We start from the raw sequence: 26888 nt of genomic DNA on the forward strand, positions 1-26888 counted from the left end.
TTAAGGGCCAAATGATTAGAGCCTCGAGACTGTGTAGCACTTTTGAATATTTTTTGGAGGAAGCCAACACACTCTGTGGCTTATTTATAGAAAAAGGATACCCAGTCAACTTGATTGATGGAGTGGCTCAGGAAGTTACTGATAACAGGGAATCCAGGTATTACCCTTTACTAGGTACCGGGACAGCCAGTACAGAGTTGGTGATAGACAACAACACCTCCAAATTTAAGAATAGTTTTGCATATACATATTCTTCAGACTCTCAGGTAATAGAACAAGTCATCTTAAAGTATTGGCCCATTATTTCAGTGAATGAAGATATAAAACATCTTATCCCTTCAGTGCCAGGTTTCGTTAGAAAAAGAGGAACGAATTTGAAAGAACTTTTTGAGAAAAATAACGCTGTTGAGAATGAGTCCACTAGAATGAAGAAGGGTACCCATAGATGTGGTTCATGTAACCAATGTGCCTTCATGTTGAACAAAGATGTTATTTCTATCCCTTCCAGAAATTTTAGATATAAGTTTAAACAATACTTTAATTGTGCCACCAAAGGAGTGGTATACCTGGGAATCTGCCTACATTGTCATAGTTTTTATGTAGGCAAGACAGAAAGACAATTTAGAAAAAGAGTTTATGAACACCAATATGATATCAGTAAGGGTAAAGTGACCAATGCCTTTTTTAAGCATTCACAATTATGTGAAAACATGCAAATTAAGTTTACGGAGGGAACTGGGAAGCCAGGTTGGAATATCGGGAATTGTTTTGGCAGCTCAGACTGGACGCAATTAGATCACCGGGCATGAATGACGCCTTAAATATAAACAGCGTGCTCAAATTAAGAAGGGCACGATTATAATAGGGGTTCTTGTAGACTGTTTAGATTTCCCCATTAAACATACTGGTATTGGATGTACTTGCAGTTCAGCCGAATGCCTTAGTTTGGTTATCTTGTGCTGTACTGGTAATGAAGATGTTACATTTATTTATTTTCATGGTTTAGTTCAATATTTATTACTGTCATGTTTATTTATTTCATCACTATTCACTTTATTATTTTATTATTTTTTATGTGTTTTTATATGTGTCAATATATTACATATTTGCATTTCTGGCATCACTAAATTTAAAGTTGAGTTTGATTTTTGGATTGGAATATATATTTAACATTCAATGAAAGTTTACACACACTGTATTTTTAAGAAACTGATTAGGTATGGATCACATGGGGGGGCGGGTATGTCATGTGATGTTGCATTTAGTATTTAACATGGCTGACTACATAACAGATTTTTTAACCTTGAAGAAGCTCGGTAATAACCGAGTGAAAGCGCTTGGTTTATAGTTTGCTGCTGTTTGGTGTGATTCAGATTACGTACCAATAAATGTGCTGTTTTTAACCTACTGCCTTCGACTACATTTTTTTGGAGATTTGGGTACTGTGGCTGTGGATTTTGGTGATTCTTGGTCTTGTGTTCACATTTCTTGTCATTTATATACTGGAGCAGCATCCAGAACAGACCAGCTCCCTGAACCCATCCAGACCTGTTACCCACCACCATTAACAAGTACACCACTGCCAGCAGTATCATCCCAGCCAATGGTGTCCTTAGCTGCCACACTCACCTCCACCTATCCATCAGCAGTACTGTCTTTTTTCTGTGTGTCTGATGCCACTTCTCTGTCTTCCACATCCCTGATTGTGTCATTACTTCCCCTTGCAGTCTTGTCTATGTTTTGTTTGTTTGAGTGGCCCTACTATCTATTCTGACTCTCCTACCTTCATCTTGTTTACAATTCTACCTTTCACAAGTTAACTTCTGTGTGTGGATATATATTTATATAAAGTAATCATTAACCCCCTCTTTTCCCATTTTTTTACATGACAAGGTGTCATGTCAACTTGCCAACTGTCACCATTTCTCTCTATTCAATGCCATTCTCACAATCCGTCCCCATCTTTGCTGGATGTCTTAATTTCCTCTTGCCTTCTTCCTGTCTGTCCCAAATCTTCTTCACCAGCTTGTCATCTGCTTTTCTGCACATGTGCCCAAGTCACCACAATCTGTTCTCTTTGACTTTTTATGTAATTGGAGCTAATTTGATTTCAGCTCTTATGTCCTCATTTCTAAGTCTGTCCCACAATGTGTATCCTGCCACCCATCTCAGGCACTTCATCTCCATCACCTCTAACGTCAACTGCTCTGCCTTTACTGCCATGATTTCTGTAGCATACAGTGGTACTGATCACACCACTGTTTTGTACACCTTACTTTTCAGATTCTTTGGCATTCTTCTGTCATTTGCCACACCTGACACTCTATGACAGTTGGCTGCAGCCCCTCTGATTCTAGCTTTGTCCTCCTCATTTAGACTTCCCTTCTCCTCAACCATCCTCAAAGGTACCTGAAGCTGTTAACCTCTTCAACTATTTTCCCCTTCTATCTCAGTTCTCAGCCTCTTTTGATTTCCCCCCGTTCCTGCCATTACAACTGTCTTACCTGTACTCAGTTTCATCCCATGTGCATTCTTTTCAACTGTCTCACTGCAAACATTAGGTCAGTTGTGCTGCAAAACTCACCTCCACCCATCCATCAGCACCACTGTCTTTTTTTCTGTGTCTGATCCTCTTCTCTTCCACAACCCTGGCTGTGTCATTACCTCCCCTTGCGGTCTTGTCTGTGTTATATGTATGTTTGTTTTTTTGAGTGGTCCTACTACCCACTCTGACCCTCCAGTCTTCATCTTGTAAGACTACAAGACTGCCACTTAACTTCTTTTTCTTGCCACAACTGTCCACGTGAGATCGTGCCAAGCACATTCGAGCCTTCAGCATGACTGACAAGAACTACTTTGGCTCATATTTTCCTGAATCTGCACAATACTCCTATTCACTCATTCCACAGTCACTGCTGCCACTGTGGACAGGATATTTAATGAGTTGGTATAACCACACACACGACAATTGTGACCTAGGTTTCATCTTTAATTATAGACTTCTTCAGAATAATGAATTGTAAAACCACTGAGCATTAAGTACACTTGTATTAATTGGATAAATGATCTTAATTAATCTCAATTAATTCAATTTAACCCAAGCATACCCAAATTACAGAGTTTTTAAAACAGATAAAATACAATACATAAAAGAACTACAATAATTATAACTTATAATTATTATACACACTCTAAAATGTTTTCCATTTTTATAAACACTAACTTAAACAAAGATTAATTATCCCTTAATATATTTCAATTTTAATATAGGAGCAATACTTATGTTATCATTTATGCCTGGAAACACTGTAGCATTTAGTGTTAACTGCCATTTCATTTCACAGATATCAAGGTGAACATCTAAAATTCCACCTTTGCTGTCTTTATTGATATGTTGTATCACACAAAATTTGAACTGATGACCATTATTTTGTTCAATATGTCTTACTAAAGCATTAGTTTTCCTCATATGTTTGATATCCATAATATGTTCACTAATTCTTTCTTTAAATGTTCTACAAGTTTTTCCGACATAAAATGCTAAACATTGACAACACTTTGCTAAATAAACATTTTTTGTGCCACAGTCGTAATGCCCATACAAACTGATGCCCATATCAGCCACCACTATTTTAGAATCTGTAGGCATAATATACTGGCACATATTACATCTTCCACATTTAAAATTAACTTTAACCCTACTTGTATAATTTGTTTCACTCATACTCCCAACTATTTCTTTCGAACAGTTGTTTAAAAGATTTTCCTTTTCTATATTCATATTTGGGTGAATTACTTAATTTGTTCCATACCATACTATCAAGTCTTAACAATCTCCAATTATTATGTATAATGTCTACTATATGCTGAGAATCATAAGAATAAGTGGTGATAAAATAAATATCCAAAACATTTGTTCCACAATTTTCTTTAGTATTCTGTATAATATCATCCTCTCTGTTTTCTGTAGCACCACTTATTATTTCGCTATTTTTAATGGGTTTACTGATATCATTGTTGTTATTCTGTGAAATATTCTCACTGTTACTCATAGTTAATAAAGCCCTGTAAATAATATTATTTCTTTTTCGCTTCACTTCATTACCAATGGATTCACACAACATTGTGGGATATCCTCTCTTAATAAACATACCTTTTATGAAATCCACTTCATTTAAGAATTCTTGTTCATTACTAACCATTCTGGCTGCCCTAACCATCTGACCTTTAACTACAGCCTTTTTCTGATGTTTAGGATGCCAGCTTTGGTAATTTAAGTATGAATTTGAAAAGGTGGGCTTTCTGTATTACCTGTCAACTGTACGGATTTTCAAACAATGCCTGGTATCTCCTCCGAGCTCTGAAAGAATGGGAAACAAATGGGTAGCAATCAGCTAACTAAGTCTTTAAGTGTAGAAGGCTGTATTTTTTGTCAGAACATCATGTTATAATTCCCTACAAATTTTGTTACTAATCAAAGGGACTGACATATGGATTATTTGGCATACTTAGTTAAAGTCCAGTTGCTGCATTATAAACTGTTTCCATTATGGTTGGTGATATGACTTTTGCTTGGAGGAATGCAATACATCAGAATAGATCTATTTTATGATGATATTGCTTCAGAAATAAAAACCAAGCTTATATTTCTTAAGGAAGTTTTATATTGGTGGATTTATGCTCGTTCTTCCTACCAAATTTAGACTTAAGCAGTGACCCACACTACATGAAGATACAATTGTGTATGTGTTTTTGTATTTGAAATCATCAGCAGAAAGTACATTCTGGAGTGAGAGTTCTGGCATATTTTCCTGTGAAATTTGTTAGAAAATTTTGAGAGAGTCAGAAATTCTGTACTGTATGACGAGGTACTGCTAATATTACCACATACACATTGGTTACTGTCTTTTTTTTTTCATATTCATTTCATAATTTTCAGGCGGACGACTAAGTACATCTCAGAATCCTATCATTAGGGTGTCTTGTGAAATCATATCTAAAATAATAGCTGTTCCTCAGACTATATGATTTTTACTGTCATTTTAAATGTACAGAATACGGTTATTTTACTTGTTTAGGAAGACATTTACATATTTGAGAATATGCTGCCTGTTTTTCTAGATTCTGTTAGCCCATGCACTTGACTGTATAAAGCTGAATATTCTCTTGTTTGTCTTGATAATTTTATAATGATTAAACCAGAAAAGTGTTCGGAAGCAGGTCCACAAAGATGTTGTACGGAAATCTATCAGCTCACAATAAGGCACCAGGCTCGACGGGCACTATAAACCTGAATTTCGCCAACAATGTGTAACACTTTTTTTCATATCAAGTATGACTTCGTCAGACAGAGCAATTGAGAATAACACAAGTTTAAATACTCAAGAGCTAATCACTCGAGTTAATAATTAATTGATAAAACAAATTTAAAACCACAGAGGTACTTTCTGAAATTGCACCATAACATAACAGTTAATTCTTTAACATTCCTAATTTAAAAACAACAATAGAAATACAAAACTATCTAAAAATGTTTGGGTAATATTATAATCATGTTTCTTGTGTATAAAACAAATTTTTGTTCTATCTATTCACCAAACCAATTTAATAATATAAAAATAAATAGTAACAAGTAATTATATCCTGTCAGATTTTAATTTCAAGTATGGCACAATAGATATTGCTTCGTTGAGCCCTGGAAATCTGTTGGATTCCAAGAGAATTTGCCAATGTGTCTCCCTGTGAGACAATAGTGTCTCCCATGGACCACCCCTGGGATCTTGTGTAACAGAATCCAAAACAAAAAAGTTGTAAGTGGCATCTGGGCATACTAAACTATGCTTGTAGAGTGCGTTGTTGTTGTTGTCTATTTTTAATGTAAAGAAGGGTGCATTACATACCTTTCACGGAGTTGTCTCTTGGTCTTACCTACATAGAAGGCCTGACATGACAGGCATAAGACCAAATAGACAACTCCGTAGGACAAGCAATTGTAAAATCTTGTGGAACTAATCCTCCTATTTCTACTTTCCACATAAACTGCCTCTTTGTTAATAATGTGTTTACACTGAGAACAACGTCCCGCATCTAAATGTTTCCTTACGGGAATGTCCAGATTGCTGTTGTTTGGGCCCCATCTCTAAGATTCTCTTGATATTAAAACCTTTTTTGTAAACAGTTTTAAGTGTTGTGGTTTTAAATACATCAAGGTCCGTCAGTTCCTGGAAAGCCTTAAATTCCCTTTCAACTATCTTCTCCTAACGCTACCACTCTATATTCTGTAATAAAAAGTAGTTGTTGTCCTACACTGTTTGATGGACTCATGTCCTGCTCTGTAACTAGGCTATCTTGTCCCAAAATGGGCTTAAATCTTGTAGTTCTACCTTGAATAACCTCTTGTTTTACCAAGTTTATCATGGGTTCAGGATACCCCCTGTCCATAAACATAGCTGTTAACTTGTCACATTCGTTGTTGAATAGGTGGTCCTGGGATGTCATACGGGATGCCCTAACCAACTGTCCCTTAATGATACCCCTCTTCTGATACTCAGGGTGGGAACTAGAAAAATGCAGGTAACTGTTTGAAAAAGTTGGCTTTCTGTATACTGTGGAGGTAAAACCTGCTGCCTCCTTGCTAATGGTAACGTCCAAATAATGGACTGATTCTACAAAGATCTCATGAGTAAACTTTAAAAAACTTGTAGTACTACCAATGTAGGTAACAAACTCCTGGATAGTCTCAGGGGGACCTACCCAAAAAATGCAGATGTCGTCCAGGAATCTGGTGTAATGATTCCAGTACTTCACAAATCCACAGTTGTTAACAAATTTCTTCTCCCAGACGGCCATGATAATGTCTGCATATGTTGGGGCAAAGTTAGCCCCCATAGACACCCCAGTGATTTGTTTAAAGTACTCACCCCCATAGCTTATATAGTTGTTTTCTAAAACCAACTCAACCAAGGTCATAATCATGTTGACCTCGTTCGCTGTAATCCCAGTACAATCCCACAAAGCCTCCTCCAACCATTCCAAACCCACTTCAGTGGGAATAACGGAAAACAAATCCACCACGTCTATTGTTAAAAATACTAGATTGGGATTGTATAACTTGTTGGTAACACCTCGCAGAAATTCCCAGGAGTCCTTAACCAAGTAAGGCTCTCTACCCCACACCTGTTTAAGTTTCCAATCCAGAAATTTGGCAATTGAATGGGTCTTAGAGCCCTGAGCAGCCACAATAGGACGCAGTGGTGGGTCTTCCATGCACTTGTGTATTTTAGGTACACCAAAAATTGTGGGTACCTTGGGATGGTTGTTTTCCAGGAAAGAAAAGGTATCAAATTCAATGACCTCCTGATCCAACATATCTTTAATAGTAAGGTCAACCTTTTTGTATGAAAGGTGTACCTCCTGGATGGAGGAGACGGTATATTTGTTGGTATCATATAAGATGTCTCCCATTTTGCTTTCATATAGGACCTGGCTCATAAGAACGGTACCCCTCCCTTATCGGGTTGCATAACCCTGATGGAATGGTTATGCAGCTAAGTCATGTAGGACTGCATATTCTTCCTCACTTAAGTTGTATTCAAAGCTAGTTCGACCTAATTCTTTACGAATTTCTTTTTCAATTCTTTGCTCCAAATTACATAACTGTGGATGAAGAGGTGGATTAAAGGCACTAGACTTTTTTAACAATAAACTTGGAGCAACTGGACCATATCCAAATAAATGTTGAAAATTAAGTTTACGAGTAAGCATTTTGAGGTCCAGGATGCAATTAACCAATTGGCTACCCCGAGATGGAACAAATTTGAAGCCTTTTGTAAATAAATCGAAATGTGCTTCAGTGACAGGTACTTCGCTGTAATTGTAGATGTGGTAACCGTTCTTGCTATATAGATGGTACCCACCCAGTTCAGTGACAGTAATACAATTGTCTACTGCCAATCCGGATTCCTGTTCCTCCCCCTCCCCCGCCCTTGGTTGTTCCTGCCCTGGGAAAAAAATCGGGTATACTGGAAAACCTTGTCCCCCTTGTTGGTTCCGGATACGCTCTGATCTTCTGGGTAGAAACTCCCCTTCCGTATCCCCAGCTGTATCTGTAGAACCCTGGTCCTCAACCTCACCTAGGGCAGCAGTTACTACCTCGGCATGTCCACAGTACACAGAAAGCCAACTTTTTCAAACAGTTACCTGCATTTTTCTAGTTCCCACCCTGAGTATCAGAAGAGGGGTATCATTAAGGGACAGTTGGTTAGGGCGTCCCGTATGACATCCCAGGACCACCTATTCAACAACGAATGTGACAAGTTAACAGCTATGTTTATGGACAGGGGGTATCCTGAACACATGATAAACTTGGTAAAACAAGAGGTTATTCAAGGTAGAACCACAAGATTTAAGCCCATTTTGGGACAAGATAGCCTAGTTACAGAGCAGGACATGAGTCCATCAAACAGTGTAGGACAACAACTACTTTTTATTACAGAATATAGTGGTAACGTCAGGACTTTTCGAAAGATAGTTGAAAGGGAATTCAAGGCTTTCCAGGAACTGACGGACCTTGATGTATTTAAAACCACAACACTTAAAACTGTTTACAAAAAAGGTTTTAATATCAAGAGAATCTTAGAGATGGGGCCCAAACAACAGCAATCTGGACATTCACGTAAGGGAACATTTAGATGCGGACGTTGTTCTCAGTGTAAACACATTATTAACAAAGAGGCAGTTTATGTGGAATGTAGAAATAGGATTAGTTCCACAAGATTTACATAATTGTTTGTCCCACGGAGTTGTCTATTTGGTCTTATGCCTGTCATGTCAGGCCTTCTATGTAGGTAAGACCAAGAGACAACTCAGAGAAGGGACAAGAACAACGCACTCTACAAGCATAGTTTAGTATGCCCAGATGCCACTTACAACTTTTTTGTTTTGGATTCTGTTACACAAGATCCCAGGGGTGGTCCATGGGGACACATATTGTCTCACAGGAGGACACATTGGCAAATTCTCTTGAATCCAACAGATTTCCAGGGCTCAACGAAGCAATATCTATTGTGCCATACTTGAAATTAAAATCTGACAGGATATAATTACTTGTTACTATTTATTTTTATATTATTAAATTGGTTTGGTGAATAGATAGAACAAAAATTTGTTTTATACACAAGAAACATGATTATAATATTACCCAAACATTTTTAGATAGTTTTGTATTTCTATTGTTGTTTTTAAATTAGGAATGTTAAAGAATTAACTGTTATGTTATGGTGCAATTTCAGAAAGTACCTCTGTGGTTTTAAATTTGTTTTATCAATTAATTATTAACTCGAGTGATTAGCTCTTGAGTATTTAAACTTGTGTTATTCTCAATTGCTCTGTCTGACGAAGTCATACTTTTGATGAAAACGAGTGTTACACATTGTTGGCGTTGCTTTGTAATAAAATTCAGGTTTATAGTGCCCGTCGAGCCTGGTGCCTTATTGTGAGCTGATAGATTTCCGTACAACATCTTTGTGGACCTGCTTCCGAACACTTTTCTGGTTTATTGGTTTTCTTTGCTGAGCTTTTTGGTGTTTAATTTTATAATGATACCAGGAAGAGTGACGTAGGGGATATTGACATTTGTAGGCAGCGTCATAGCTAGGTTGGTATGGTAATAAGATATTGACAGACTACTTCCGCAAAATTAGAAGTTATGTACCTACCATAACGTTCCATGTTAGTTGTCTTCTCTCACCTTCTTTCTTGCTGGATGGGTTCGGAGCCGAGGATCGGCTCCGACTCGGCACTTGCTAAGCTCGAGAGTCACTTTTACCAGCTCGAGGCAGCCCCATATCCCATGATGCAAGGCGGTAATACCCAGATCTCGTTTGGTACCTAGAGGAAAAACTACCTAGCATAAAAACTTTCCACAAAGGAAAGAAGAGCAATTAGCCTAAAAAGGCTGTAAGGGGAAACCAGATAACTAAAACTAGAACTAACTGGTGCCCAAAGAAACAAAATCTTCCAGAGACAAGGGAGATCAAGGTCTGTCCAGGCAAGGGGGACAGGAGGGAGGGTCGCAAGAAAGAAGGCGAGAGAAGACAACTAACATGGAACGTTATGGTAGGTACATAACTTCTAAATGTTAAGTTGTCAATCTCGCCTTCATTCTTGCTGGATGGGACCGCGTCCCTAGCACCTCTATCTTGGGTGGCTCAATGGAACAGACTCTTGAGTACCGTGGAACCAAAACTGGCACTATCCCTGGAGGCCAAATCCAATTTGTAATGAGAAACAAAGGTATGAGGAGTGGCCCAAGTGGCTGCTGCACAAATAGTATCCAAGGGTAGCCTAGCCTGAAAGGCTGTAGAAGTGGCTAGGCCTCTAGTGGAATGTGCCTTTGGTTTTGAGCACAGTTGTTTGCCCCTAAGTTGATAAATGTCAAAAATGGTGGAAGATAGCCATTTAGACAAGGTCACTTTGGAAACAGGGAGGCCTTTCTTATTTTCAGCATAAGAAAGAAAGAGCTGATCAGACGTCCTGAATTGCTTTGTTCTGTCCAAATAATATCTGAGTTGGCGGTGAACATCTAGATAGTGTAATTTTTGTTCCGATCTGTTGGAATAATTAGGAAAAAATACAGGGAGATCAATGGATTGGTTTAAATTTGTTTATGAAGCAACCTTGGGCAAAAAGGATGGATTAGTTCTCAAGGATACTCTGTCCTTGTGGAAGACCAAATATGGGGGACGAACAGAGAGGGCATGAAGTTCTGACACTCTCCTAGCCGAGGTAATAGCGACAAGGAAGAGTGTCTTCCACGAAAGAAACTTTAGTGAACATGAAGCAGCTGGCTCGAAAGGAGGAAGAATTAAGGATGTCAGCACTAGATTTAGGTCCCATTGAGGAGGAGGACTCCTGACAGGAGGTTTCAGGAGTGTGATCTGCAAACCCGACATGAAAGTTCGAGATTGCAGCCAACTGAACTTTTACCGTGGAAGATGAAGAACCCGAGTGAAAGATTTCCTCTAGAAAATCCAAAACTGCATGAACAGGGGCAGTAAAGGGATCTATGTTCCTTGATTTCGCCCAAAGGGAGAAACATTTCCACTTGCTAGAGTAAATCCTTCTAGTAGAGGATTCAAGGGAAGCTACTATGATATCCCTAACAGGGTTAGAGATCATAGGAAGCCTGGCTAAGGAAGGAAGTGGAGCAACCAAGCTGTGAGGTTGAGAGAAGGAATGGACCGATGCAGCTGACCCGATTGGTGGATCAGAAGATCTGGCACTGGGTCCAGATGCCACGGCTGCACCAAAAGATGACGATGAAGGAATGGAAACCAAATTTGTCGAGGCCAATACGGGGCAATGAGAATCATTTTGGCTCCCAAAACGGTAGCTTTCTGGGGTACCTGTGGTATCAATGGAAAGGGAGGAAAGGCATAAAGAAGTCCCTGGGGCCAATCTTGGGTAAGAGCGTCTCTGGGGGGATGGCCCGGAAGTGGAAAGAGAGAGAAGAAGACTGGGCATTTACTGTTTTGGGGAGTAGCAAAAAGATCGCAACATGGGCGGCCCCACTTCTGAAAAATCTCCTCCACTATAGATTGCTTGAGAGACCACTCGTGAGGCATGAGTATAGCTCTGCTCAATCTGTCCGTTAAAATGTTGGTTTTCCCAGGGATATGCATTGCTACCAGAAACCAATGAGAGGAGATCGCCCATTGCCAAAGTCTGAGAGCCTCTCGACACAAGGAGTAGGACTTGGTTCCGCCCTGCTTGTTGATGTACCATACTACGGACATGTTGTCCGTGTGAACTGCAATCGTTCCCAAGGGAAGAAAGTCGTTGAGGGCTTGCAACGTTAAAAGCACTGCTCTCATCTCTAGGACATTTATGTGCAGGTGGTATTCGAATGGTTGCCACGTCCCATGAACCATCCTGCCCTGATAATGACCCCCCCACCCGATCAGGGAGGCGTCCGTAGTGACTGTGGCTACCGGGGCCGGGGAAACAAAGGGTCTGCCCTGATGGACTTGGGGAGAAGAAATCCACCAGGATAGGTGGTTTTTGCAAGTCTGTGTCACCAGGATCTGGTGACGCATGGGAAGCTGTTGGAAGGACCATTGGGTGAACATCCATTGAAGGAGACGCATGTAAAAACGGGCCAAAGGAAGAAGAATAATGGCAGCTGCCATGAGGCCCAATACTTTCAGGACCAGTCTGGCTTGCACCTTTTTGCTGGCAAGGATGATCCGCACATGGTTTTGGATATCTAGGATTCTCTGGCTTGTGAGGTTTGCTGACATCTGAACAGTGTCTAAATTTGCGCCTATAAAAGTAATAGATTGGCAGGGCAATAAGGAGGATTTTTCGTAGTTGACCGAAATTCCTAATTGAGTGCAGAGATTTAGGGTGTAATCTCTGGCTTGGAGAAGTTGATGCCTGGTGGTGGCAGAGAGGAGCCAGTCGTCGAGATACAGAAACACCTGGAATCCTTGACGTCTCAGGTTAGCCGTGACCACTGCCATGCATTTGGTGAACACTCTGGGGGCTGTAGTGAGACCAAAGGGCAGGGCTCTGAATTGAAAATGACTGGACCCCAGCCGAAAGCGGAGAAACCTTCTGGAGCGTCTGTGGATTTTTATGTGATAGTACGCATCCTGAAGGTCTATTGAGCACATCCAGTTGTCTTTGCCTAAGAAGGGCAAAATCAATTGAAGTGTGACCATTCGAAATCTTGTCTTTTTCACAGACTTGTTGAGTCTGCTGAGGTCCAATATTGGTCTCCAATCTCCCGTCTCTTTGGGAACCAAAAAGAACCTTGAGTAGATTCCGGGCTCTGAATGGTCTGTTGGAACTGGCTGAATGGCCCTTTTTTGTAGAAGCTTTGATACTTCTAATTTTGCGATTTCCCTTAGACCGGGTGGAACATCTGGAAGGGAATTTTTGTGAGGGAAGGGACTTTCCTCGAAAGGAATCTTGTAACCCTCAGATATGATCGACTGTACCCATTTGTCTTGCGAAAGGGAAAGCCAGGCTTCTGGGTACAGCGATAATCTTCCCCCGACTGCCTCCAAGGATGGACAGTCGGGCAACACCTCAGGGATGCTGGAAGGGCTTGTCAGAGAGAGGCTCTCTGCTGCCCTGGTTCTGCGGACCCCCTCTGCCCCTAGGGCGGCGTCTATTATTATTACCCCCTCTGCCTCTAGGGGTAAACTGACCACGTGTGTCCGGCGTGACTCCCTGAGATTTTCGGAACCACATCTTTCCCCCCTTCTGTCCTTTAGGGTAAGGCCTAGAAGGGGTGGAAAAACGGACTCCTACAGCAGAAAGAGTCTTGCCGTCTTGCTCACACCTGGTCAAAGTATCCTTCACCTGAGGACCAAACAATGTTGACCCATCGAAGGGAGAGTTTGTGAAGGACGCCTTAAAGGGATCTGCAAAATTACAGAGCCGCATCCAGGACTGACGTCTAAGAGCCACTCCTGTCCCTGCAGCTCTACTCGCTCCATCTGCTGCATAAGAAATTAGCCGCATGGAGGAGTTGGTAATGGAGTTAAGGATTCCTAGCTGAGAAGCAATCTTATCCTGAGCCCCTGCAGCTGAAGGATCCTGTACTACTTCACCTAATTCTTTAAGGATGTCCCTTTGAAGTCTGGTGAAGTGACATAAATAATTCAGCGAACGCATGGCAAAGGTCGCTGAGGAAAACATCCGCTTACCATACCTGTCCATGGTCCTAGAATCCTTGTTAGGAGGATGGACTGGTACGGAAGGATCTGCAAGTTCCTTCTTGGTGGCGGCCGCCACCACCATGGCATCAACAGGGACACCTTTTGTAAGAAATTGTTTCTCGGAAGGGGCTGTAATAAATTTAGAAGGCCTCCTGGGAACTGGATCCACGGAATCAGGAGATGCCCACACCTTCCGAGCTATCACCTCCATAAGGGGGTCGAAAGGCAGAGACACCCAGGAGGTGAAGGGTTGAGATCCAAACGCCTCTAGGTATACCGACTCATCCTCAGAGGGATTAATGGAGGGCCAGTTTCCCCTCTGTTTTAGGAGTTCTAGGATGTCTGAAAAAGAGACATCCTCAGAGGGGGATCTTGGGGACCCCTCCGACTCATCTAAGTCGGTATCTGAAGTTGTAGACTCAGGGGAGTCTAGGTGCTTCCTCTTACAGGTCCTCTTACGCGGAGGATCTCCTGACGGATCAGGAGAATCCTCGGAAGAGGGGGTTCTTCCCAGTGGGGAAACCTGAGGCGGTGGATCTCTTGGTCCGGGAGCAAGAGAGTGGGAAGAGACATCTACAGGCACCATAGAGGGAGGAGCTAAGGGGATAGACTGCTGACTGAGCCCGGGGGCCAGCACACTCCTCATCACCTCGAAGGCTCCCCTCCCAAGAAGATCCGAGAGACCCCGCTCTGAAGAAACAGGGGCTCCTGGGCCCACCGAAAGGGAAGGCTCCGAGGCAGATGTCGGAGCCGAGCTCACCAAGGCCGAAGCCCCAAGGGGAAGAGCAGGGTCGGACAAGGGTCTGATGCCACTCACCCCCTCGGAGCAGACCAGGGAAGCCCGACCACCGGATCCCTCCAAGGAAGGTCTCGAGGAGGAGATAAGAGTAGAAGCTGAAGGAGCAGAAAGGGGTGGTATCTGCCCTGCAGCCGTAGCAGTGACTATTCCAATAGACTCCGGCTCCGAGCTCTGGAGGAGAGTCGAAGGAGGAACTTGAAGAGGGTGTGGACTAGTAGTCGTCTGTTGAGACGGACTATGAAGCATTTGGGCTAGTGCCTGTGATTTTAACAATCTGCTTACCACTCTCTCCAAATCATGGTCTGAGAGCCTGGAAGACCTAGATGATCGGCTCCGATCCGAAAGAAGAGGAGAGGTCGGAGCCGACAGTATCAGCTCCAAAGAGGGAGACCTGGACCGCTTCCTCGACGGAACCATCGGAGCCGAAGAACCCTCGGTTCCAGACGGAGCCGACAACTTATCGGCTCCAAGCCTGGTCAAAGATGTATCGGCTCCGGCCGGAGCTGATACAGGCAAGGAAATAATGGTATCGGAGCCAGCCGGTGCCGATACCGAAGCCTTTGACACATGGTGGTCGGAGCCGGTCGGAGCCGACACCAATGTGGCAGTTAAAGTATCGGCACCGATAGCCATCGGTGCCGAAGATTTAGTCAAAATAAGATCGGCTCCACCCGGAGCCGATCTCGACTCCAAAGGAGTCGGAGCCAGGGCCGAAGGCTTAGTAGCAGAAGCCTGGGCCTTGGAGGTCTTAGAGGGCTTACCCGAAGCAGACTTGGCCGGGGAGCCCTCCGGTTTAAGTAGTCCTCTTAAAATTAATTTATTTCTCCTTTCCTGCAGGACTCTCTGGCTGAACGAGTGACAAATAGCACAGGAGTCCTGCAGGTGGAGAGGTCCCAGGCAATAGATACAAGAAGTGTGACCGTCTGTCAGAGACATCTTCTGACAGCACGAGTCACACTTCTTGAAGCCTGAGACCCTCTGTTCTTTGGACATAGAGAGCACACACAAAACACACTACTCACAAAGTCCCAGATTCAGAAAATGTAACTTAAAATGGGGAAAAATAAACTCACACACATGCCCTGACAGGAAGGGATGGGAGAGGATTGAAGGCCCGACTAAGTAAAACTACAAGGGAAACAGTAAACTAGGAGCTAGAGACCCTAAAACAATCTAAAAGTGACAAATACACTAATATATGAGAGAAAAAGGAGGAATGGGGTGACTAAAATTTGAATAACAAATTACTTACCAAGAGCTGGTAAAAGGAGTACCTCATCAGCGAAGCGGCAAATGAGATCTGGGTATTACCACCTTGCATCATGGGATATGGGGCTGCCTCGAGCTGGTAAAAGTGACTCTCGAGCTTAGCAAGTGCCGAGTCGGAGCCGATCCCCATCCAGCAAGAATGAAGGCGAGATTGACAACTTAACATCATACAGTTTTAAAAAAATCTTACCGATGACATAAAAACCTCCTGTTGCTGTAACATTGGGTCTAAAAAGAAGATGAATTTCTGTACAGAAGTGAATACTGTAGTATAAAAATTGTCATTTAATTTTGTTTTATAATTAAAATTCAAGCTGCACTTTTCCTTTGCCTTTGGAACTGAGAGCACAGACTATGAGTTTTATTATAGGTAATTATTCCAGTACCATGCCTTGAAAATGTTCTGGGACTATAGTTCATAGGTTGGTACTAGGCTATCGGCCCTAGGGCCTATACAAGCCTAGCCATAACAATTCCCTGGCTATTTCTCCCCACACTATTTACTTCCCTGGACCCCTGTTTAGCAGGGCGACTGACCTGATGCCTGGGGTGAATTTCCTTTCTCCCATCCAGTCATCAAGGTTCCTTTTGAAGACGGCCAAAGAGGTGCTCTGCTTGACATGTATGGGCCGTCTATTCCAGAGTCTGGGGAGTCTCAGGGTCAGGAACCTATCCCTCCAGCATGTTTTGTTTATTGTGATGACAAGGTTGAAATCCCTGGAGCGTGTGGCTCTGAGGGATTGGGATTTCTTTAAGTGTAGCATATGCAACAGCTCTGGGTTTGACATGGCCTTGTATGTTAAGCAGAGATAACCTCGGAGTAGACGATACGTGACAGAGTATAGCTGGAGTTTTTTAAGGTGGTCAGCATAGGGCATCTGCTTTAGGCCTGTGATTCTTTTCGTGAGGTATTTCTGCGGCCTTTCCAGTTGTTGCAGATGTCTTGAGAGGTACATACCAAATGGGGTGTTGTATTCTATAATGGGTCTAATAAGAGATGAGTACAGTGGGACAATGACCTCCTTTTTTTCTGGATGAAAAGCCCTTAGTGATGAGGTGTGCCACATAGAAGGATTTCCTGACTGTTGTGGCGATGTGGTTATTGAAGGTGAGACCATTGTCCACCTGTGTCCCTAAGTCTCTTATCACACTTTCGGTGTTTAGTGTACTGCCACCTATGTGGTAATTCACGGGTACATGTTTTTTCCCAAAGGGTATAACTATACATTTCTTGGCATTGAGCTTGAGCCCATGGCTCTGGCACCAAGCATCTGTTTCTGTAAGGCCCTTTTGTAGAGTATCGACATCATTTGGGGATTCAATAATGGCTCCCAGTTTGCAGTAATCTGCGCACTTTGTTAGCCAGAGTCCCTTAGTGTTGGTCTGTACTTCAGAGAAGTAGATGCCAAACAAGAGAGGTCCCAGGACTGAACCCTGAGGTACTCCACTTGTCACTTGTCTGGAGCTGGATTTGGAGTCAACTTTTTAGAAATATATAATATTTAGAGGTTTAAAGATAATTGATTCCATGTCATATTCTTGTGACAATGGCACTGATATCATTTACTGTGTTCAGACAAATAAATACCAATGCAGATCTCTTGAGTTTTACTGAACACTCTGGTCTTCATACTATCTAATAAGTCTGCATCTCAGAGCAGAGACCATGATTGCAAAGAATGGCAATATGAAAAATCTTTGTTATATCTTTTGGGCATCTACTGCTGACTTTAGATCCCCAGCATTTTCCATACCTCTGACATACTTAATGATGCCCACAATGCTGGAAGCTTACCTTGGATTTGTCCCCTCCGCAATGAGTGTGTCCCTCCAAATGAGAAGGTTTCTCAGCCCAAGGGCCTAGTAACATCCAAGTTCAAACAGTGGACAGGGCATGCACAGGTGCAATAATTGTCCAGCTGATTTTTTTTTCTTTGTGTCCCTACTCACCCCCGGTATACTTGTATGCTATGCATCACATGGTTGCACAGGGATGCCATGGGGAGCCACCTCCTCGTATAATGATATGCCCTGTATTATGCCCAGCCATCTAGCAACTTGATTGATGACTGTTATCATAGCTATAGCGTCACCACCAGGTCTTGTGTCCTGGATGTGCCCTTGAACATGTTCTCACATTCTGCTCCCTCCTCCCACCCAAAAAGTGAGCAGCCTTTTACCTCATTATTCCTCTTCCCACATCATTGGCTCCTCCAGCAATTGGACTGATAATCTACCTAGGCTGTCTGTGTTTCAGTCAGAACTTCCCCTATGTGCCATAAAACATCTTTAAGAAACCAGCAAAATCAAGAGGTATGATCTCATAAAAATAGAAGGGTTCCGTACCTGTTTATTTGTAAAAAAAAAAAAAAAAAAAAAAATATTAACTAAGATGTTGTTAGAGTTAACTGTTACATTAAGAATTAGAATTTTAAGGCAAATATTAGGCATTTATTACATTTATTCATTGTTTGAATGCACCTACAGTACAGCCAGGAGGTTAACTGTGGTTGCCCGCGGCAGTGAAAGAGTCAATTATATGATATATTTTATATGCAGCCCCAAGACAATTTCTGTTCACTCAATGTGGCCCCAGCAAGCCAAAAGGTTGGACACTCCTGCTCTACAGGATATCTAGTTATTTTTCTTGTCATAGGTTATGTTTTTCTATAACATTTTCTACTTTCTATTGCCTATGTCATTGTGCTAAAAGATTTTGCCCTTTAGGATAGAATTACCAAAAGAAATTTTGGGCCCAGACACTGACTCTCACCTGTGTTTATAAGTGAACAGGTAGAAGTGAACAGTTGGGCCACGTTCCAAGTAGTAGCCACAAAAATCTTATTGCAGGGGATGATGCTGGAAAATTACTCTGACTGCTGAAGCCACTCAAGCAGAAAGGCTTCTTTTGTGTACTTAAGAGTGGCCAGACAAATGTGCCGGGAAAGAAACCTATGGAGTTATCTAGGTAATTAAATAAAGATTAGCAAGTAACTTTGTTGCTTTTTTGTACTTTAGCAAAAGACAGGAACACCCATTGATACTTCCTACAGAAGCAGTTCTGTAGATCTCAGCTACAATAGGTATCCATGGTACAGTTAATGTTCTACACTGGAACAGTTTACAAAGAAAACAAGTAGATGAATGGCCTAGTTAACATTAGAGGAAATAGTGAACTTGGGTGTAAACTTTGGGTTTCTACACAGACACAAGACCTTTGTGAAACACTAAATAATGGGAATATGCTAACAAATATTATACTTCTAAAATTCTTCAGGTGTGATTAAATGCCACTAGGAAACATGATTTCCAAGACAGAAACTTCATTTCTGCCAAATAGGCTGACTCAGTGGTGTCTGGGTTTGCTCTTCTCTCGTAAAATGGCATGTAAACAAAAAGGCACCTATTAGAAGTGTCTCACATATGCTAATAGAAACCAAATGACCTTTCCCTCACAGAAGCCAGATTAAATTAATAAACAGATTTAAATGTAGCTTAATGAAATCTTGAGCAACGTAGGAGAAAAGTGGTTTAAAATAGATTGGGGAAGGCTACAGAGGAATAGGAAGCTCTGATATCATACAAATCTGTCTGCAGGAGCTGATAAAACGTACATCACAGGAATCAGGACTGCTAAGTACATAGAACTTTTCCAGGCTGCTAGTCCCATAATGCCTTACTTCCTCTTAACTCACCAGTTTCTTCGTATTGAGAAAGTTTTTGGTGTAATAAATGTCCGCAGACAACTGCAGGAAACAATCTAGGAGAGATTTTGGGTGACTTTCTTCACTTGATTGACATATTTCTTTTCTACTTTGTTAGCTTGTTAACAATAGGTCATTTTCTTTGTCAGTTAAGTTAGATAATTATGGTTCTTTTCCCACGTTAAAAATGCTTTTGGAAGGCCTAAGCTGTTCTACACAGTCACTGACTCTACTGCTATTGAGTGCTTATAGTAATAGATATGTCAGTTGACTGCCACACTATCTGCTTTACTTGATTAGATCCACAGCATTTTACTAAAACCTGGCTCATCTGTAGGATTTAATTTTCCAATCAAGCACTGTTGAAAGAATGCCTTTGAGAATTATTTAAAGTGAATTGATAATTTTCTGAAGTATCTTTGCTTTACAATAAATTTAATTTCCAGTCTTTTTAAGAACAATGAAGCTTGCAGTATGTTGTTTGATGTTTTGCTTCACTGGTCACTGCCTATTCAGTTTTTCTCTAAAACTACACCCAGAAAATGATGTCATGATAAACTCAGTGCAAAGATGTGTATACGGCTGCAAAGTGCTCTGGATATGTGGTTTCACTATATTATCACATATGTTAATCTTTAAGGTAAGGTGTTCTATCTGCAAGAACCATTGAAAGAAAATCCTTCAGGATTATTTAAAGTGCATTTGCTCACTTACTGAAGCATTGCTGTTTTGCAATTATTAATTTCTAGCCACAATTCTCATTTTAAACTTGCAAATAATTTTGGAAAAAAATGAAGTTTATAGTGTGTTGTATATTTTTTTTGTTTCAATCTACTCATTTTTTCTCTATAATCCTACAAATAAAATGATATCATGATGGGCAATGGGTAGTGCTAATTTGCAATGGAAGGTGTTTCTTTTGCAAGATCTAGATGACGGTTTGTCTTTCTAAGCAGTAAGAAACTCTTACTGATGCATTTTTCATGGAAATATAGTAGCCTATACATTAATTTCAGTAGAAGGAATTGTGGGTTCAGGCTTTCGTGGTGTCATGGCATGAGTTTTTCATTTCAAGAAAAGTTTCAGAAGGCCATCCTTATCAACAAAATAAAATGGTAGAATAAGGTTCCATAGCTGCTCTGGCGACTTAGAGAGATAAAGCCCTGACTACAGCCCAACCGAGCTGGGTCTGATTTGCAATTCGGGTGTCTGGCAGAGTGACAGGGAGGAATGGTCATGCCCATCTTTGGAGGAGGGTGGTTCTGTGGGTGTTCGCTGTGTGATGATCCCTGGTGGAGGATGGGAACATTACAACCAGGGGGGTGTGATCCAAAGAGGGGAAAAGGTGGTGAACTTGGCTGAGCTGTTGCAAAGGCAGGGTGATAAATTGGGAGGAGACAGTGACAGAGTAGGCCATCTAAAATAAATACCTCTGACTGAATGGATATGGCTTGACCTCCAGGATGTCTTTAGGATCTGCGCTACAGTATGTCTGAGGGGCACAAGTGAAACTGGTAGACTCAGCAAAGAATATGGGGCACTGGGGAGAAGACTGTATGTTGACATAAGGGAGCAAAAAGTGCTTAATAAAGGAATGTGTTTCCAAAGTGGCTGTACTCTGAAAAGGAGGTTAATTAAAGCTCTTCCAGTGTTAAAAATAAAAATGATATAAAAGCCAGTAAAGGCTAACGTGGGTACAGTTTGATTACTGGTTAATCACTATAATGCCTGGATGCCAGTAAAGAAGAAATCTGGAGAAAGTAAAAGAAAATCAACTAGAAAAGGAGAAGACAAAACTCCGGTGGTGAAGTGCTTTGCAGCAGCTGTTCATCAAACAGCAGTTCAAGTTTCAGCTTTGGAAAAAGTGATGGCTTCCATTAATTTAGGGGGAATAAATCAAATGCGTTCAGAGATGTTTAAAATAACTGAGACACTGGCAGAATATATAAAGTCAAATTACAAAAGGCTGGAAAGAATAGAAAAAGCTTTAAGTACCTATTCACATGAGCTGATAAACTTACAAAAATCAGAGTTAAGTCAGAGCACACAGAAAAAAATGAGATTTTCTACTATACTAGAGAAATTGGGAGGAACAGAGTCCATTAATTTTATGAAAATACAAATAAACAATTAGACTGGTATTCCATAGCAGAAATTATTAACTGACTGAACACGCCATGTGTGCTCCAAATATAGTCACAAAAAAAGAATCTAAGACCTATCATACAAGAGATGCAATCATCACAGCAGAAACAGCTGCTCCTGACAAAACTGTGGAAGAAGGGAAAAGTATTAGCAATTGGAGGCATCATTTGTAGAAAATGTTTACTCACTCTGTACCAGGCAGAAGAGGAGGACATTTATCCCTGCAATCAGGAAATGTTGAGAGGCAAGTGTGAGACTGAAGTTACTATATCCAGCTGTCTTTAGAATATTTTTTCCTGGAGGATAAAGATGTTTTTGGATGGAGGATGTTCAACAACAACTGGTTCAAAAAACAGCAGGGTCTGAAGACAGAGCATGTAGAGAAGACCTAAGATTTTTAATACATCAGTGAAACTGGAAGGAACAGACTGCATTCATTTTGTGAAAGTATAGAACAGCACCTGGGCAGGTATTCTACAGCAGGATTTGTTAACTGAAAGAGCACATTGTGTGTATGTTCCAAATGTGGTGATGCAAAAGCAGCCAGCCAGGACCTATATTAATAAAGATACAATCATGACAGTAGAAAGATTTCCTCCTGACAAAATTGTGGCAGAAGGGGGCGGGGTATTACAATCTGAACAGAAGAGTGTTTGCAGAAAATGATTAACACCAGGCAGAGGTTAAGCAAGTTTATTACAGCAATTAGGGCTTGTTAACAGGTGCCTATATCACATTATCACATTTTAATAATATTGAATGGCTACAATAGCGAAAATACCATTCTTGTGGGGGGTTGCACCCCCACCCCACCCCGCTAATTATATATACCAACTCCAAGACTGCACTACAATGAGGAAAGGGCAAGTTTTTTGATCCTCACTGTACAGAGCTCTCACAAAAAACATTTCACTGAATGGCATTTTCGACATTGTAGTCATTCGATATTATTAAAATGCGATAATGTGATATAGACCCATTAACAGGAAAGTATGAGATTGAAGATGCTGTATCCATTTTCTTCAAAATATTTTTTTTCTGGATGATCAAAGATATTTTTGGATGGAGAACAGGCTAAGAAGGAAATAAAAATGTTTAACCAACAAAGGGTGAGCCAGCAAGTAGAAGGGGACTCTCCTTCTCATTCATTTGGCAGTAACAAAGTCCATAGAGAAACTTAGCCATTGAAACCTTTTCCATTGTTCTAAAGGAAAATGTGTGAGCAACAGAAAAAAAAACACAGGACTTGACTAGAAGAATCAGGAGTAGCTTACACTTGAACCACAGACTGCTTTGGAATATGGAGAGAATTGGAAAAAAGAACAGCAATATTTTAAAATGAGTGAATAAATGGGAGACTATAAAACATCTTCCCCAGTAGATATAGGAACAGACAGGTGAAATTTGGCTTTACAAGAAAAAATGTCTGAAAAAAGTAGAAAAAGTGGGAAATTTTTCTGACTGTGTTAAACTTGCGGCTGAACTATAGAATATATACCCCACTTTGTCATTAATGTTTAGAAGGACAATAAAGGGACTAAAGAAGTAACTGACAGTAAAACAGGTTATGCTCTTACTAATATTTATATAAAAAAATCATAATGTAAAATGCATGTTATATTGCAAAGATGGTCTGTATACTTTGCAAGCAGGTGTATTTTAAATGTGAGGCGGAAGTGATTGTTATACATGTTAGAGAAAGAAAGTACTCTTTCTTAGCTCTAGGAAATCCTTATTTACACTGCAACATGTTAAGAAAACTGAACAGAAGCAAGTTAAAGTTACTATAATGTTGTGATCTTGGGCTGCTGAGGTGGGGGGAAGTAAAAGTGTATTCATCACATCATATGTAGAAATAAGGGATCCACTTCTTAAAATCAAAATTCTGAAATCTCGTATTTCAGTATTACGAGTCGAGAATGTCGAAAGTGCATTTTTTTAAGTTTTAGTAGTTGTGAGGTATGTGTTATGTAGTGTGCTATCCCTTCAATGCTTTGATGTATCTGGGTTCTACTCGTGTCAGACTATTTGTGTTTATTAACAGAGATTCAGGTAAGTTTGTATGCTGTTAGGGTTTTGGATAGGATTTTGGTTTGATTTAGTTTTTGGGTAAGTTTTTGGAGTTGGTTAGGATAGGTAGATTAGGGTGTGTGTGTGTAAATGTTGAAAGTGGTGATTTTGTACATTTGTAGTGTGTGTGTGTGTGTGTGTGTGTGTTATTCGTGTTAGTGCCACCATCGGAGTTGGTATATATAAGTAGTGGGGGTGTAGGTGGAGCAGACCCCCACATGGGGGGTGCAGGCGGCCTGCTCCCCTGATTAAATATAAGGTGTTATGTAGGGGGAAATGTAAGGTTTTGTTATGTAGGGGGAGGTTTGGATGGTGGGGGTTTGTTATGTTGGGTTTAGGTATTATGTGTTTTTTGTTTTAGTGGGCTTTCGACATTCTCAACTCAAAATACTGAAATTCGAGATTTCAGTATTTCAAGTTTTAGAAGTGGACCCAAAATAAGATAACAATTTCCTGTGTTTTACAGTGGTGAATATCTAGATTATGTCCTTGGATAAAGGTATAGTAATTTTTAAGTGAATTGGCTTGAAAAATAAGTCTACGTCATTAGTTATTTACCCACTGGCAAAAGCTTTCATTAGAAGTCTAGAGGTGGAAGCAATTAATCATGATAGGGCTGAACACTGTGTTCTGAGTGAAAATTTACAAAGATTACTTAATGCATCTGCAAAGTCCATAGCTGTTTTCTCCCATAACTACCATGGGGAGGAGAAGTCTGTGGGTGCAAGCAATTAACCATAAGAGATTTGAAAGCTGTCTACTGAGTGAATTAAACAAGGTACAATGTAGTTAGCATTTAAAGGTTAACAGTTCAGTGAAAAATAAATTAAGTTTAAAACTGTGGAAAGTGAATAAGTTATAGAAGCATTAGTGCTTTAATGCATTTAATATAAGAGTGAACTTTTTTCTTAGGTCTAAAAGCTAATGTTTACTGAAAGTATGCAAGTTGTTTTTCATGTTTTTTTTTTAACGTATTGAAGGAAAACAGATAAGAAAAGAACATGCAACAGTATGTGTACATGGGAAAACAGTCTTTAATGAGTGCTTTACCAGGGATAACTTTAATTGTAGATTATGTATTGTTTGTGGCTGTAGCTGTCAATCTGGGGCAACTGCTCCTACATAGATGAGTGAACATCATTTGTTGAAATTTTACATAGTTTTTAGTGTTTGTTTCATGTTAAACAGGGATAGGGGATCTAAAAATTTATTTGTTTATTTGAGTGCTTCCACTGAAGCAGAAAAAGTCTTAAACATTTTGACAAAAGTTTAAATGGAGATGTGAAAAAGAAACTACTTAAGAGATCAGCCTGCCAAACATTAATGTGTGCATGTAAGCTAAAAGCTGGAAATATACATTGAAAAGAATTACCATGTATCAGAAATACATGGTTTAGGGAACTAAACATTTTCTGCAACATCAACAGAATGTTTTGGACAGGATACCATTGCTATGCAACAGACTCCCCATTCATATAAAACTAAGGTCATCCCTGTCCACATTCAAGTGCAACTTAGATCTATGGATGGGAAACAGAACATTTACCCCATGACTTTCCCCTGACCTACTAATGGACACAGGCAGCTCCCAAATGCTTTATTCTGTGCATGAGTACCCTCAAATGATCTGTGGTATGATCCCAGTTATTCTTATTAGTAGGGTATTTAAAATATGTCATGGCAATTATAACAATCAATCATTGGAGGTTGCAAAAGACTGGGAAGAGAGAGAATGGAACTGCAACAGACAAAAGTACAATGGGAGGACGTATGTATGACTCATATATGTAAGATACTCCAGAAGCTTTACATTTTTTGTTTATAATTACTTCTATATGTATTTATATACCTTAAGCAGACTTTAGTGAAAGTTATCTCAGGTAGATTGCAAATGCTGGAGGTGTGATGAGTGAGAGAGTGGTAACTGGGAAAGTTTTTTGGGAATGTATGAGCTGACAGATTTTTTAAAAATCCATACAGAGTACTTTGTCACAAATATCGGAGAAACAAATGGATGTAACTAAGCAAATGATTCCTTAGAGCTCTGATATTTGCTCTGAAAAAATGTCCAGCCATGGTAAAGCCTTATTAAGTTTAATGCCATTGGCTGCCAAAAAACAATTACTAAAAAATGCAAATAAAAGTCAAATTAACTGTATTACATTGAATATTGTAAAGGAGATAAAAGAACTGGAGATGAGAGCTTAAGAAAAAAGAAGGAACTACATAGATATGAACAGAATTTTAGGAACAATACATTAAGAATGAATTGGGAGGATAAGTGAGGTTTAAAGGAATGCAGGAATTTATCAATTAATGTAAGGCTGAAGAGAATGATAATTGTTAAAAAGAAAACACATGCATGTAATGCATGGAAGTGGAATATGTTTGCTATGGCTTGTTTTCTTTCTTTCTTTCTTTTTGTTATTGTAGGTATACCTACGTCATTATCTACAATGTAAAAAGATAATAATAAAGGTGTTTAAAAATAAACATTCTGGATGCAGAACAGGCTAAGGAGGAAATAAAAAATGTTTATCCAGCAAATATAGAGCCAGCAAGCAAAATGTTGCTCTGCTTCTCATTCTTTGGACAGTAACAAAGCCCATAGAAAGACTTTGCCAGTGAAATATTTTTCCATTGTTCCAAATGAAAATGACAGAGTGAAAGAAAAAGCCCAGGAGCTGACCAGAAAAATCAGAAGAACTCTGGACTTGAACCACAAACCAGTACTGGGTGGTCAAGATGACAGGAAGGAAGACCAGGAATAATGTGAAATTCAGAAATAAATGGAAGAACTGTAAAGTGTCAGTTTAAACATGAGAACTGTGGTTCTGGAAGAAGAAGCAGCCAAAAAAGACTGGAAGTTTACTGACTGTGTTAAATTGGTGGGAGGACTATAAAGCATAATTCATACTTTGACATTAATGTTTGGAAGGATAGTAAAGGGAGTGAAGATGTAATTGTAAGCAGTAATATGTGTATAATTTTTTTTGAAATAAATTACGTGTTATATTGTAAAGTAGTTCAGTAAAGTATGCAGAGGTGTTTAAAATGTGAGATGAGGGAGTCTTATCAGTGACTGTGGGCAATGCAAGTAATATTAAAGTAAGAAAGTACTTTTTTGACTGTAATGAATTCAGGTGCTTATACTGCAACAAGATAAAGGCTGGA

Source organism: Protopterus annectens, chromosome 17.part0 (assembly GCF_019279795.1).
Source record: "Protopterus annectens isolate FY-2018-M chromosome 17.part0, PAN1.0, whole genome shotgun sequence".
NCBI lineage: Eukaryota > Metazoa > Chordata > Ceratodontiformes > Protopteridae > Protopterus > Protopterus annectens.